This window comes from Panthera uncia, assembly GCF_023721935.1.
Source record: "Panthera uncia isolate 11264 chromosome D3 unlocalized genomic scaffold, Puncia_PCG_1.0 HiC_scaffold_8, whole genome shotgun sequence".
In the NCBI taxonomy this organism is placed as follows: domain Eukaryota; kingdom Metazoa; phylum Chordata; class Mammalia; order Carnivora; family Felidae; genus Panthera; species Panthera uncia.
This window is the reverse complement of record NW_026057586.1, coordinates 10,660,064-10,677,259: the sequence shown is the minus strand read 5'-3', so window position 1 is coordinate 10,677,259 and position 17,196 is coordinate 10,660,064. Positions and strand designations below refer to the sequence as shown.

At 34.7% G+C, this 17,196-nt stretch overlaps 1 protein-coding gene across 1 annotated transcript in view; it reads right to left on the bottom strand.

Annotated features, from left to right (window-relative positions):
* CDH19 (cadherin 19) overlaps window positions 1–17,196 on the bottom strand; it is a 102,587-nt gene that overhangs the window by 76,293 nt on the left and 9,098 nt on the right. The gene's annotated exons all lie outside the window — the stretch shown is intronic.

Sequence of the window (17,196 nt, the reverse complement as noted above, 5' to 3'; positions counted from 1 at the left end):
GAAGGTTGAAAAGTTGATCTGGCAATCTCCTTGATTGACAGTTGATACTGAAATTAGATTTTTTTTCTTTAATTTAAAAATTCTATCTCCGTAAAACTCAAACTACCCCATTAAAACAAGTCAAGGCAGGGGGAAAATGTAATCTTCTACTCCCCTTTTTCAATAGCAATAAATTTTCTTACCCAATTTCCCAAGTTATAGCATTTTATCTAGTATTAACTAGACAAAATGACAACTCATCTTGAAACCTGGAAGATTTCATAATCAGTTATGCTGAAGTTATAAAACACTCTGTGAATAGAAAACCCGTGCAAGATATTTACCATTTTATATTATGAAGGGTATGAAATGGTTTTCATCTTAACAAAGAGACGATGCTATTTTTAGAAAATAAATACAAAAATATTGTGTCTGAGTACAAATGTCTGATTATTTATGATATAGAAGATGGAGAAAAAAGATCTCTTCTAGGGGCATCTAGTTGGTTGAGCATCTGCCTCTTGGTTTCAGCTCGGGTCATGTTCTCAGGTTCATGGGATCGAGTCCCATGTCGGGTTCTGCACTAGCAGAGTGGAGCCTGCTTGGGATTCTCGGTCTTCCTCTCTCTCTGCTCCTGTCCTCCTTGAGCTGTCTCTCTTTCTCTCAAAATAATAAAAAAAGAAAGATATCTTCTATTATTTAAATATTAAAAGAGAAACTCTAAACTATTGAATTTTACAGGTAAAACTTTCCATTTAATGGATACTGATCATGCAATTCTCTTTGAAATGACTGGTAATTCTCACCCTTATAGGAAATGGAATATCTTTGCACTTACCACATTGACACAGCACCTCGATATAACCAAATTGGATTTGTTTCTTTGGGACTCATGAAGAAAAATAATTTTGTCAAATCTACAAAGAGTTTAACACTATACAATCAACAGAAAATTCAGAGTCCCTATTTCTGTTACGAGTTTCCTGTATGATTTCACTTTGAATCTTCTCCACATATTTTTGAACAACCCTTGAGAGATATTTTAGGGCTTTGGCTCTTGTTAGAAGAGTTGTTAAAAAACACCTAATTAAGACAGAACACATTGTCATAAATGGGCATTCTGTGGTGCCTCTCCTTCAAGCAGATGCATTCTTCGTTATATATTTACTCAATGAAGGTCATGAAATTCAACTGATGTGAAAACTAAAGATGGATTTCATCCTAATGTTGAATATTTGAAATCCAAATAATAATGTCTATTGTTTAGAAATTGTGAATCTATATTTTTGATACCCAATAAATAATGAAAGCAGTCAGAACAAGCTCAGTTTCCTAATGAGGATGCTATTTTGTATAAATTTGGAAAAGTATCACTAACAGTGATGTGAAGTTATAATTAGAGTGTTGGGTAAATACATTTATGTCAACTTTATGTTATTATATTTTCATTCATCTAGGAAAAAAAAGTGAGGGGTTTTAGGAAACATGCTGTACTAGATTCAAAGATATTTAAAACACACAAGAATAAGTATAAAAAAGGACATTATCTAGAACCTGATTTGCACAAACCTATTTTTTTAATATTTCAGGGTTTTGTTTTAATTTTAGTTAACATATAGTGTAATATTAGTTTCAGGAGAATTTAGTGATTCATCACTGACATGTTATACCAGTTCTCATCCCAAGCACCCTCCTTAATACCCATTAACCATTTAGCCCCTCCCTCTGCCTACCTCTCCTTCAGCTATCCTCAGTTTGTTCTCTGTATTTAAAAGTCTCTTATGGTTTGCCTCCCTCTCTCTCTCTTTTTTTTTTTTCTTTTCCTATGTTCATCTATTTGGTTTCTTAAATCATAAATATGAGTGAAATCATATGGTATTTTGTCTTTTTATGAATGACTGACTTCACTTAGCATAATACACTCTACCTCTGTCCATGCCATTTCAAATGGCAAGATCTCATTCTTTTTGATGGCATGGTAACACTCCATTGTATATATATATACCACTTCTTCATCCATTCATCAGTGGATAGACCTTCAGGCTCTTGCCATAATTTGGCTATTGTTGATAATATTTCTATAAACATTGGGGTGCATGTGCCCTTTTGAATCTGTATTTTTGTATCCCTTGGATAAATACCTAGTAGTGCAATGGCTGGCTCGTAGCAAAGTTCTTTTAACCTTTTGAGGAAACTCCATTCTGTTTTCTAGGGTGGCTGCACCAGTTTGCATTCCCATCCACAGCGTAAGAGGGTTCCCCTTTCTCCACATCCTCACCAACACCTGTTGTTTCCTGTGTTGTTAATTCTAGCCATTCTGACTTGTGTGAGGTGGTATCTCACCGTGGTTTTGATGTATTTCCCTGATGATGAGCAATGTTGAGCATCTTTTCACGTGTGTTAGTTACCTAGATGTCTTCTTTGGGAAAATGTCTATTCATGTCCTCTGCACATGTCTTTACCGGATTATTTGTTTATTGGGTATTGAGTTGTATCACGTTTTTATACATTTTGGATATTAACCCTTTTTAGATATGTCGTTTGCAAATATCTTCTCCCGTTCCATAAGTTGCCTTTGAGTGTTGTTGATTGTTTCCTTTGCTGTGCAGAAGTTTTTATCTTGATGAAGTTCCAACAGTTCATTTTTGCTTTTGTTTCCCTTACCTATGGAGACGTGTCTAGTTAGAAGTTGCTGTGGCCAGGGTCAAAGATATTGCTGCCTATGTTCTGCTCTAGGATTTTGATGATTTCCTGTCTCACATTTAGGTCTTTCATTCATTTTTAATTTATTGTTGTGTATGGTGTAATAAAGTAATCCATTTTCATTCTTCTGCATGTTGCTGTTCATGTTTTCCCAACACCATTTGTTGAAGAGACTGTCTTTTTTTCCATTGGATATTCTTTCCTGCTTCATCAAAGATTAGTTGGCCATAGAGTTGTGGACCCATTTCTGGGTTTTCTATTCCGTTCCATTGATCTATGTGTCTGTGTTCGTGCCAGTGCCATACTGTCTTGATGACCACAGTTTTGTACTGTAACTTGAAGTCCAGAATCATGATGCCTCCAGCTTTGCTTTCTTTTTCAATATTTCTTTAGCTGTTTGGGGTCTTCTGTTGTTCCATACAAATTTTAGGATTATTCCTTCTATCTCTGTGAAAAATGCTGGTGTTATATTGACAGGAATTGCAACAAATGTGTAGATTGCTTTGGGTGGTATAGACATTTTAACAACATTTTTTCTTCTAATCTACGAACATAGAATGTTTTTCCATTTCTTTATGTCTTCTTCAATTTCTTTTACAAGTGTTCTGCAGTTTTCGGAGTACAGATCTTTTACTTCTTTGGTTAGGTTATTCCTAGGTATCTTATGGTTTTTTGGTGCAATTGTAAATGGAATTGATTCCTTGATTTCTCTTTCTGCTGCTTCATTATTGTGTATAGAGATGCAACAGATTTCTGAATGCTGATTTTGTATCTTGCGACTTTATTGAATTCTTGTATCAATTCTAGCAATTTTTTTTGGTTGAGTCTTTTGGATTTTCTGTATAGAGTAACATGTTGTCTTGAATAGTGAAAGTTTGACGTCTTTCTCATCAATTTGGATGCCTTTTATTTCTTTATGTTGTCTGCTGACAGTACTACGTTAAATAACATCGGTGGAAGTGGACACCCCTGTCTTACTCCTGACTTTAGTGGGAAAGGTCGCAATTTTCCCTACTGATGATGCTATTGGCTGTGGGTCTTAATGCATACAGGGTCTTTTGCACATGGCCTTTATGTCGTTGAGGTATATTCCCTCTATCCCTCCTCTATTGAGTGTTTTTATTAAAAATGAATGCTGTACCTTGTCAAATGCTTTTTCTGCATCTATTGATATCGGATGGCTCTTACCCTTTCTTTTATTAATATGGTGTATCATGCTGATTGATTTGTGAATATTGAACCACGCTTACAGCCTAGGAATAAATCCCACTTGATCATGGCAAATAATTCTTTAAATGTACTGTTGGGTACAGTTTCCTAGTATCTTGTTGAGAATTTTTGCATCCATGTACATCAGGGATATTGGACTGTAATTCTCCTTTTTCTTGGGGTCTTTGTCTGGTTTGGGAATCAAGGGAATCTAGCCCCATAGAATGCCTGTGAAAGTTTTCTTTCCATTTTAATTTTTTGGAACAGTTTGAGAAGAATAGGTATTAATTTGTTAAATGTTTGATAGAAGTCCTCTTGGAAGCCCTCTGGTCTTGGACTTTTGTTTGGTGGGAGATTTTTGATTACTGATTTCATTTCTTTGCTGGTTATTGTTCTGTTCAAATTTTTTATTTCTTCCTGTTTCAGTTTTGGTCATTTATATGTTTCTAGGAATTTATCCATTTCTTCCAGAATGTTCAATTGTTAGCACCTAATTTCTCATACTATTCTCTTATAATTGTATTTATGTTGTGTTTGTTGTGATCTCTCCTCTCTCATTCATGATTTTATTTACTTGAGCCCTTTCTCTTTTATTTTTGATAAGCCTGTCTAGGGGTGTATCAATTTTACTAATTCTCTTAAAGAACTAACTCCTAGTTTTATTGATCTGTTCTACAGTATTGTTTCTATATCATTTATTTCTGTTTTCGTCTTTATTATTTCACTTCTTCTGCTGGCTTTAGGCTTTAGGCTTCATTTGCTGTTTCTTTTGTACAAACTTATTTTTATAGTTACATTTTTTTATCAATCTGTGAAAATATTTCATGATAATTCAATATATTTAAATGATAAAAGAGAAACTATTGTGAATTTCATTAGTTGCGGAAGTTTCTTTGTGGTTATATAAAAACATACCCTATTTTTGGTCATGTCATGTATACTGAAGTATGTTGGTGTTGGATATAACATGACATCTAGAATTTTTTTTAAAGCATTTCAGAAAGAGTAGGAGCATTTAGGAGCAGGTAAAACCAAGCACAGGCTTGATAATTAATTCTTGAAATTGGGTCATGAGCATTGGCATAGCTATTATTTTATTCTTCACTTGTATTTAAAATTTGTATACTAAAACAACAATAATAATTTATTCTGTACTTCTTAAATCCGTATGGTGGACAAAAATCATTAAAGAGTTTAATATCAGATATTGATGAAAATGCATGAAGAACAGACTCCAATACAATGCTGATGAAATTGAAAATTTGGGCAATCATTTTGAGGAATAGTTTGGCCAAATCTATTATATTTAAAAATTAGTTTAGGGGCGCCTGTGTTTGTGAGTTTGAGCCCCCTGTCAGGCTCTGTGCTGACAGCTCGGAGCCCAGAGCCTGCTTCAGATTCTGTGTCTCCCTCGCTCTCTGCCCCTCCCCTGCTCATGGTCTGTCTCTGTCTCAAAAATAACATTAAAAAATAGTTGAATGTATAAACTAACAGCTATTTTTTTTACTGCTTTATACATAGAGAAACCTTCAAATTTGTCCACCATGAGGCAAATACAAATTGGATTAATTTGGAAAAAGGATATGTGAAAAAAAAAAAAAAGTTCTAATCAGGGTATTATATGATACCAATTATAAAGTGTTTCAAAATTATAAGATGATGCCCTAAAAGACTATTGTCATACACGGATTTTGTAAAGTCTAGGAAAAGAAAAATGATATGCAAGATTTATTATGGTATTTATACCATGACAGTAGGAAAAGAAACGGGTTTAAAGAAATTGAGAAATCTCTGTCACGTTTTTCTCCCTCTAAATAATCTCAAGTAAATATGTCAAATAATAACACTCATTAAATTTCTATCTTATATGTTTTTCAGATAAAGTATATGACTGAAGTGTTTTACAACTAAATTTAAAGTTAAAAGTTAAACTATCTTATTTCATAGTCCTAAATCATAATAAAACAGACATGAATACACTTTTATTTGAGCCTCTTACTATACAAATACAATAATGAAATGCAGTAGGTATGTGTGAATTATGAAATATTATGGCTTTGTTTATACTCTTCTAGATGCCAAATTATCTGTAATGGTCACACATTTCAGGGGAAGGGAAAATGTTTCAAATAATGGTCCACTTCTGATTGAAGAGTGTTGACAGCTGTCAGCAGGGCCAGACTGAGAAAAGTTCAAGGCAGAGTCTGGGCTAATAAGGAAAAATGTTATCAATTAGTGTGTCTGAAATGGGTCCTAGAGAAACAAGGAGTGACATTTCCGCCCTAAATCTGCAGTCCTGTTATATTTTCCAGTCAGGTGAATGTGGGGGTTAAAACCCGCATAATATTTCAATATGGAAAAATGCTAATACTGTGTCTCCTGGTAATTTGTTTAGATTAATTTCATTTCCAGTCCCTAGGCATATTTATAAATATTAAGTAAAAAGTAGAATGAACTATATTTCAAAATACATAATGTATAAAAATTAAATGACATTGCTATTAACACAAAATTACATAATAAAATGATACTAATCTCTGAATAACAGTATTATAGTAAGTATCAACATATTATGTCCAAGTAGGATCATATAATTTGAATATTAGAAACTGTATTTTCTCTAATGTATTGCATCCCCATATGAAGAAATTTATATCGAGACATTTTGAGTGACCTGTCCAGTAGCAAATAATTATTTACCGGTAGAGATAAGACTGGAAATGTAATCTTAAGGGCACAGAGTATATACTGTGCCTTACTGAACGGAAGAAAGAAAACACGTAGATATCTAACAATGTGCATGACATCTGTCAGTGATAGTTCACCGTATTTGAATTAACTAAATATCTATAAATTGCATTTTAACGTCTGGACCAATCTTGAAACTAGACATAATAAAATGTTTTCCGTTATCTCCTTTTAGAGTACCTCTCCCCGCTTCTTCTAAAGATCATTGAGGTCAAAAAAAGGGAAGAATAAGTCAGAATGATGGATTTGGTGTCTGTGTGGGAGAAGATAAAAGTTGAAGCTAGAAGAATGTGGATTGGATAAATATAGAAACTTGATCCTATTTGTGATCTTTTTAAAAATCAAGTGAAACTTGGCAGCTTCATAGAGTGACACCACCCATAAAGGCTTTCAAAGGGCTTTCTTGGAACCGCTAATAGGAAATACAGAAAGAAATGTAAGTGGATATAGCTTGCATACATAAGTGAGAAGAAGTGATATTTCTGGACCAAATTTGCAATAAAACATGTGCCAACTCTTTCTCTGTAGAAGTAGACGTAAAAGGTCGTTCTTTGTCACATTTATAAACTCTCGTGAAACATATTTTGCATATTGACTGGCACAAATAAAAGCATTTTGCTACAGGTAAAGCAATACGAAGTCAGAGTGCCCGTATAAGAGTCTCTCAAGCCCTCTTTGGCATCACGGCCTTCCCCATTCACTATTTGTGTCATGTCTTGAGTTGTGGAGCCATTTCATCCCTGGGTTGGCTTCTAGGAACTCTGTTCTCAGCAGTGGAGAGGACTGTGGATTCTTGAGCACCATATTCAGTGTTAAACAATGACAAAATTGAGCCTGAATGTGAAAACATTCTAGAAGAAGAGACAGATTCCAACCGATGAAACACCCACTGGCAAACTCTCATTTTAAAAAAATCTGGTATCCCACATTTTTCCACCTTCCACAAGCTACCAAAACATGATGTCTCATCATTTCAAGGCTGAATTGCTACATGTCTGCACACCGAAGATTTGCCTAAAACCATTTTTGGACCGTATCCTTCATTACACGTTGCCAATGCAATTACTCTGCATGGGACTTAATTATATCTTTGCCATATTTGTAGTGATTTTAATTTGGTCACTGCATGTACATATGTTATTTCTTACACTTACTTTTCTGTGTGGCTGCAGTCAAACCTGTAAAATATTTTCTTTAGTGAAGTTTCTTTTTTCTCTTAATGTTCTTGTGAAAATATATAACATAGAACAACAAAGCAAAAAGAAAAAAAAAAACAAGAACGAGAAAGCAATACTTTACTTCCAATATCTGACAAAATATCACTTACATTATTCGAGGAGATAAAACTGCACATATTTATCCATGCTTTCAGTTTCACTGTGTAATTGAAAAACACTGGGAATTCCCTGAATACTCTAAATCTATTCATTTGGAGAGATATATAAAATTGGTCTCACAGTTAACAAAGAAACAAGTGAATAAAAACAAATTTCAAAATTCATATTAACATCATGCTATTCAGCCATTACATATGGTGCTGTAAAGTCATTTAATGATATGGAAATATGGCTGTAATGCTTCGATAGGTGAAGGAAATAAGTTAAATGCAAAGAAAATGAATCCATTAATTTAGGAAAAACTTATGTTGACAAATTCAGTGGAGGGAGCCTGAAAGACGATGCCCTCAAATACAGGTAGTAATCATATCTGCCCTGAGAAATTATAGATCAATTAAAATTTTCCTCATGTGTATCACATTTTAATATTTATTACATGTCTACCTATAATTATGTAATAAATTATAAGACTGGGACGCCCGGGTGGCTAGGTTGGTTAAGCATCTGACTCTTGATCTCAGCTCAAGGTCTTGATCTAAGGGTCATGAGTTCAAGTCCCATATGTGGCTCCGTGCTGGGAGCCTCTTTAAAAACAAACAAACAAACAAACAAACATGTTACACGAGTTTATTTGGGGTTTATTTAGTACCATCGTGACGATCAAGAGACCACTATCGGCTGTCTCTGGGGCTGTTCTCCAGAGGCAGGTTGGTGGGTTGACGAGCCAAGGAAGGACTGAATGACTACACCAGCCGTACCACTAGCTGTGTGTCTTGACAGAAGTCTAAACTCTGGCTGCCTACTCATCTCATTTGAAAAACGAAGACCACGCCAGCGACACTCCCATGGAGTCATCTTGATTAAATGAGTCCATGTGCCTAAATATTGTCCGGCACCTATTGTTATGTAAATGCTTTTAACTACATAAAAGTAGCTACCTATAAGTGGGTGATGACAATCTATTTCTCAACTTCAAAATATTCAGCTGTTATTTCTTCAAACAAGACAGACATATGAAAATAAAAGCCGTTATAAATGGCCATCACAAAATGCGTAGGATACATGGCACGTAATGCATGGGTTCTACATGTATTCTCAAATGGTTTGAAAGTCTTTTTTTTTTTTTTTTATTCTGGAACATGGCTATGTGACTGACAAATAAACATTGTCATGCTTGCAATAGTATGTGATAGTGTATGGATGTATACGGGCAGAAAGCAATCCCAGCGTGACTCAGAACAATTATGTTTTCAAAGAAGACTAATTATGACTTAAGGGATGGAAAATATTATAATCTATGCACTTATACAGTTGGTAACTGAATCTAATTATGAATTGTCTTTTCTATGACCTCGTCTTAGTTACATAAAGATAATTATTCCATCTGTGAAAACTTATAAAAATATAATGTCTTCTGAAAGGCTTGTGGAAAGCTAAAAAACTAAGCTCAACTAAGCCAGCTCCTCATAGGGAAAAACAGATGGCCATTAATATAATGTCTCCATCTTTAGAAAACCGTTGAGTGGCTTGGTCAAAATGATATATCAAAAGCCTAATAATTTGCGATGGTCAGAAAATCCTGAAGCTTAGGGGAGAAAGGAAAATTCCCAAAATCATGGTTTCTAAAATGCTACTTAATAAAAGTAAGATAAAACACTTCTCTCCCACAATTTAATTAAGCAAGTCTAACTTCTGATATTAAGATCCAAATGTGTTAAGTAAGCAAATTTTATAAAACCTCAGTGAGAAACAAATAATAAAATACAGCTCTTAGGGCTGTGAGCAGTTAAATTATTACAGGGGAAGTATTCTTTTCCTTTCTTTCAAAATGAGAGAGAGAGAGAGAGCACACAAGTGGGGGAGAGGGCAGAGGGAGGTTGAGAGACAGAAACAGAGAGAGTCAGAGAATCTTAAGCAGGCTTCACGATCAGCACAGAGACTAACGCGGGACTCAGGCTCACAACCATGAGATCATGACCTGAGCCACAATCAAGAGTCAGGCACTTAATCGACTGAGCCACCCAGGCGCTCCCCCACCTTTCTTTTAATTTAAGGAGTTATGTGTTTATAAAAGGGGGAAAAATGCAGACTTTGAAATGTCTATTAACAGTCCCCTTTTATTCCATAAGTACCTTTATAATTACTGTTAGAGCAGTAGCATGGGTGGTTGGTGACAGGTTATAGACTATATCTTGAACTCGAATTTTTTTTGTCAAACACTACCTCAATATTCACTCCAAAAAAAAGGTACTGTATATTTGTGGAAATCTATTTAACCCCTGTCCACTTACTGAAATACAAAAACAACTATCTTGAAACTGTTAGGTTGTTGTACTCTTTCAGCTGAAAAATCTTGGGAAATCTGTATTGTCTATTATGTTGTTTCCCATGTTAATGTCTGCCTTTATATTTAACTCACATACATATATATTTTTATTTTAATCCTTTTTAAATTAATCATTTAATATGATATTAGCTTTTAATTAAATATTTTGAATGTTTGAATCAGTGCTTCAAGGCCATCTGCAATTCCAGACCCTGGGATGTTGCTTCCCTGGATCTACTGACTCAGGCCCATGACTGTTTGTCCCTCACTTCAAGGTGCCAGTGTATCCCAGTGTATCCCAGACTAATCACGGTCTGCAGAAAAAGAGATGAGTCACAGAATCAGTAATACGGAAACAGCATTGACAACATTTGATGACCGACTGGATTTCAAGAGAGACTGTCTAGGGAATGTCAAAGGTAGGCTTCGAAATACTAAGGTATCTCCCTGCAAAACTTACAGGTGAAGATTCTAAGTGGGCACTTGGGGATTCCATACTCAGAATTGTAATTGTTGTCATGGGATGTTTCCTTTCACTCCATTGCTGTAAGAAAGGCTTACTTTTAATTCTTTAGGATGACGTAATCCATCCCTAACCCCGGGATGATTAGCAAGCTGACATGGTTAGGAGAACATGACCTGAGAGTGAAAAAAAAAAAAAAAAAAAAAAAAAAAAGAACTAACATCTTTTGGTCACTGTGGTACACATACTATTGTATACCAATATCTCTCCTACAATTTGGCTGGGTTATGTGATTAGCTTTCTAAACATTTATAAATAAAGGTGATGGCTTATCACTTCAGACCTGGAGCAGTGAAAGACCTGTGAATAATTATTTTGTCTTTCTCTCTCCCTTCTCTGGCAATCAGATGCTGTAGTTATGAGATGATAGAACCTCAATCAAGGCAGGGGCACTGGCAACTGTGTGGAACTGAATATTGTACCCCCATGAGTCTCATTAAATATTCGTGGTACGAGGTTACTTGACTACATAGCCTAGCACCTTAATAAAACCCCCAACTATATTCCTGGAACCATACGAGGTACTTCGTGTTTCCTCTTGTTAATTTGCTTTGTAATCAGTGAGATATTAATTGTAAACCTCCGTTTAAAAAGAGAAGGAAGAAGGCCAAAGTGGGGTTATATAAACTAATGAGAAAAAAAGGAGTCACAAAGGCCAGCTATAGATAGTAGCTGGAATCAAGTCTTGTCAGAGTAATAAAAGAGATAAAAATGCCTGACCTGAAAGAATACAAGAAGTTGAATAGGGTCAGAGTGGGAGAGAAAGATGATGTGCCCAGGGACAAGTACATTTGCATATTAATTTCAAAAACATTATTTCAGACAGCGGCCCAAGTTAAGCCATTTCCAAGTTAAGACATTAAGGGTAGTTAAATAGGGTACAAATCTCCAGAGTCTGTATAATTCAGCTAATTTCTTCCTGTGTATATGTCAAGCCATGGCCTCTCTAGTTCAACCCAACCCAGTTTGGATTTTTTTAGGATATTTTCTCCACAATTTTAGGTACTGAATTAATTATTTGGCCATTTCCTCACTATTTTTGAAGCAAATACTTAAACTCTTTCATACTGAGTTTAATTTTTTCTTTTGCTTTCAAATATTAACCTTTTATTTATGTTGATATTCTAGACAGTAAAATATTTAGGTATACCTAAATCTCCAATAATAGTAGTAATTATATTTCTTCCTTTCTAATCATACCTCTCCTGCCCACTAACCCAACTGTTAAATCTGACCCTCCTAACTATTATCTGACTGATGGATTCAATTCAACTTGTTTACTTCAGGAAAAATTAATTGAATTATTGTGCGTAGACACTTGGATGTTCAGTCCTGTAGATTTCTATTCCCAGTTTCAAGCCCAGAGGCTATAACCACATGCTTGAGTTGAGTGCCAGAGAGAAAAATTTGAAAAGCCAAGGGCACATGGGACACACATGGCAATAAATAGCCAAGGTCTTGCTCATCTCACAATACCTAATAACCAATAATCTAAAAGTACATTACATGCATGCATACACACACACATAAAATTCCAAAATGTTTGCTTTTTCCCCATTTTCACAGGGAAAGGCTTTTAGTATTTAAACATTAAGTGAGATAAATATTGAGGGTTTTGTCATATATTTTAATATGCTAAAAAGTTACTTTCGTTCCTAGTTTTTAAAGAGTTTTTGTTATAAATATGTGTTTTTTTTTGTTTTTTTTTTTTATAAAATGAGATTATGAATTGAGATTACCAGGTGGTTTCTTTCTTTCGATTTGGTCTGATAGGGTACAGAATAAAGTGAATAGTTTCAATAATATTGAGACATTCTTGCATTCCTAATGTATACATACCACTTTGTATGTATATAATACATAATAAAAACTTAATACTTAATCTATAAAGTGTAAGCTATATATGTTATATATTACAAACTACCTATGGTATATGTTGTAGGCAGTATATATATGTTACACAAAATATAAATTTTAAGATATATAATATAGACTATATAGCATATGATGATTTCCAGCTAATATCATATGAAAAATGATTCTACTAGTTCTTTCCTACACTGTCTTTTTTGGCATTAGGATATTATACCTATATAAACTGAATTGAGGAACTGTTGTGATTTGGATCACCATACAATATTCTAGAGAGTAGATTTATTTTTAATTGATCCCAAGTAGATTATATCTTCATAATTAGTTGAATCTGATTCATTTTTAGTTTCTGTGAATAAAAGTAATCAAAGTTGCATTCATTACACACAAAAACAAAAATTATGTTTAAACAAACAGAATGTTTTTTTTTTAAAGGCTTCTGCTGTGTGTGTGTGTGTGTGTGTGTGTGTGTAGTTCTATACAGGTTGAATACTATTATTCATGCAGATATGCCACTGATCCACCGATTAGAAAATATAATACATATCCCCAATTTCCTTTATTATCAGTTTAATTCTAATGAATATACGGCTTTCAGATAGTATAGAACCAATAATGACTTTCAATGGTAAAAATAACTAAAAAAACAAATTTAGGAAATAAAAGCTTCATAGAACAATGAACAAAGTATACTTTTGAAGATTTCTTGAACCATGAAATAAATCATGGTTTAACAAAATCACCAGTTACCATGCATGTAAAGCATGAGAATTTCCACAATCATAAAATTATGCAAAGGGAGACATTTTTCCCCAAAACATTGTTTGGATAAATATGAAACACTACGAGTTCATTATTTTCATCACATAAATAATATCTGGCAAATTGAATGTATGTATCACCATAGAAACAAGGAAAGGAAAAATATTTTTCTTCTTACCAACAATGCATTCTACTGTCCCAAGAATGTATTACAAAATTATTTATTTTGTCTTCAATTTCCATTAAGTATATATTATTTTGTTTTTCACTTGTTGAAAATCTTTTTAGCCATTGCTTACTACAGTAAATAAAGACAGTTACCCTCTATTTGGCATTTTTTTGCTGATGTTGTATTAGTTACTACATAACACATGGTCAAATATATCATCTAAATGTTCCTTTCTTCAATTATCAATTGTTTTCAGTACATATTTTTTATCACTATAATAGCTATAAATGTATTCTACCATCAAAAGCAATACTTAGTAAGCACCACTGCCAAATGGTGTGGAAAATATAATTTTGTATTGAAAAAGGCATAATATAAACATGACTTTTTAAAGACCTAAATCTTAGTGAATGGAAAAAAATTTAAAGCCATATACTTCATTGTGTGTATGTGTGTATGTGTGTGCGTGTAGAATACACAATTTAAACATTTATAAAATAGTATCATAATTTTCTAAATTTTTTTCTTTTTAATGTTTATCTATGTTTGAAGGAAAGAGAGACAGGATGCAAGCAGGGGAGGGGGAGAGAGAGAGGGAGACACAGAATCTGAAGCAGGCTTCAGGCTCAAACCTGTTAGCCCAGAGCCTGATGCTGGGCTAGAATTCAAGAACCATGAGATAACGACGTAGGATGAAGTCAGATGCACAACTGATTGAGTCACCCAGGCACCCCCTAAAGTATTTTTTACTGTTTCCTTACTTATTTTGAGAGAGAGAGAGAGAGAGAGAGAGAGAGAGAGAGAGAGAAAGAGCACACAAGTATGGGAGAAGCAGAGAGAGGGAGAGAGAGAATCCCAAGCAGGCTCTGCACTGTCAGCTCAGAGCCTGATGCACGGCTACATCCACAAACCACAAGATCATGACCTGAGCTGAAATCAATAGTCAGATGCTCAACTGACCCAGCCACCCAGGTGTCCCTAAAGCATTTATTATGTATGGAAAGGATCCCTTGTTCTTTAAATAAGTGTAAAGTAAACAATAACTTGGTTGATTCCATCACTCAATTTTTGGAAAATGATGTACTCACCTTATTCACACTAGAATTAACTGAAAAGCTAAGTGAAATGTGGATACCACACTCCACAGATTCAGATTCATCATTTAGGTGTGTTTAACAGCTCCAGCATGATTCTAAGGCAGATAGTTCAAGGATACCACGGCCATCATCCTCATCCTCACCATCACCATCATCACCATCATCGTTATCATCGTCAACATCTTACCCAGCATACACTGGGTACTTACTTCATGGTTATTACTATACAAAGAGTATGCCATTCTTTAACTGATTTATCTTACAACAATTCTATGGCATATGTTCCATTATTATTGCTATCTTATAAAGGCAGATAGTGAACCCATAGAAATAGCTTTGCTTAGCCATATAATAATTGGTCAGGCCAGAGTTAAATCCGAGCAATTTACTTCCTCCAGAGCTGGTACCCTTAAACTTACAGAAGCCATTTTCCAAATATGGATGCTATTCTAGAACATAAATATATGTGGAGATACTGGCCAGGATTTATTTCTAGAGCAGTTTCCCTATTCTCCTATGAGAAAAAAAAATACTTAGGGTAAACTCCAATGTTGTAATACGTTTTTAGGTGCTAATCATTTATTCCTATAACTTTTACCACTATCTAGATATTTCATAAAAAAAAATACTCTCAAAGTTGAAATGCAGTGGTATGAGGTAAAACTTCAATAGAATTTCTCATATTTTGTCACAGTTGAGTTGACACTCTTGGGCACACTCTGTGTTACCTATAGGAGACTATCAGGGAGTCACTTCCTTGGAGACTGCTCTGCAAGACGGAAAACGTGGCCATTTTGAATATTCAAGTCCATATTGCCCACCTTATCCTGCTTTTCTCTTTCTTCAAGAGAACAATTTGCAGGGGTCCTCAAACTTTTACTTTATGCCCTGGTCATGCAGTAGTAACGTTCTGGCTGCCAAATTACACCTAGAATAGATGGTTATGAGAAGTAATACAGATTGAGGATAGACAAAGGTAGGTTATGAAATAAGGAATTAAGTCAAATGAACTGTATAATTTCCAGCTGGTTCTTTTTCTTAATTATATTACTTAAATCTTCATTTACTATTAAATGAATGCTGACCGTTAAGGAGAATCGGTATAAAATGTAAAGATTTGTGCCTCTATAATATTATAGTTGCATGACACCAGTCAAAGTACTTAAACACTATCAGACTGAGTTTCTCCAACTGCAAAATGAGATAACATACCTAACTTCTAGGTGTGCTGTGATAAGTCGCATAAAAATAATTAGCTGGACCTGAAGCTTATGCTTTAAATATTCAATAAAGATAGTAATAATTATGTCACAAATAGATGCCATTTATTTAAATATTTATACTCCCAGGTTTCTTGGGAAAATTCTAATTAATCTCTTCCTGAAATACAAAACAGAATCACTAGTAAGTCCCGATTGCTACAAGAATAAAAAATCTGAGGAGTAACTGTCAATATGCATACTGTTTAAATCATGCAGGAAAGAGCTCGTTCAATGTCACAGCAATTGACAATGGGAAATACATCCTAAAGATTACAAATAATTTCAGGTTTTTACACCCAAGGCTAATGGCATCCAGCTTACATTATGTGAAATGCCAGGATCTGGCAGGAGACAGGAGTAGAAATGCGTATAAGTAGTCACAGAACCTAAGAACTCCAGAGATATCAGAAGGATAAAACCATTACCATATAGTTCCATCGTAACTTCCAAATATAGATTTACAAAAGTTGATTTCTATCAACTTGTAAGTTGAAGTCTCTCTCTGTCTCTCTCTCCCCTGCCTGTCTGCCTCCTATCAACCTTCTTTTTAAAAATTTTCTTTAATGTTTATTTATTTTTGAGAGAGCAAGAGAGAAAGAGAGAGAGAGAGAGAGAGAGAGAGAGAGAGTAGGGGAGGAGCAGAGAGAGGGAGACAAAGAATCCAAAGTAGACTCCAGGCTCTGAGCTGTCAGCACAAGCCCAATGCGGGGCTCAAAACCATGAGCTGTGAGATCACGGCCTTAGCAGAAGTAGGCCGCTCAATCGACTGAGCCACCCAGGCACCCCCTTTCAACTTTCTTTGATGGAGAAATATATATCCTCAAGAGAAAAACTGAAATGATATTTCAGAATCTCTAAATCAATCACCTTGGTCTTGCCAGAAAAATGTTTCATAAAGTCTGGCAGTATTTAGACTCCATTCCTCACTTATACAAAAAGAGATTTCCCAAACAATTTTTACATTCCTTATTCTTATACATAACATGAAGTCCCATTTGGGGCAAGACTCTAGTTGAAAGAAAAAGTCCAAACCAAATACAAAGCATAAAAATATAGCTGAAAAGAAGCAGAAACAAATGCCAAGATTGGTAGAGGACAAAGGAAAGGGAAAGGAAAAGGGAAAGGGAAAGGGAAAGGAAAAGGGAAAGGGAAAGGGAAAGGAAAAGGGAAAGGGAAAGGGAAAGGGAAAGGGAAAGGGAAAGGGAAAGG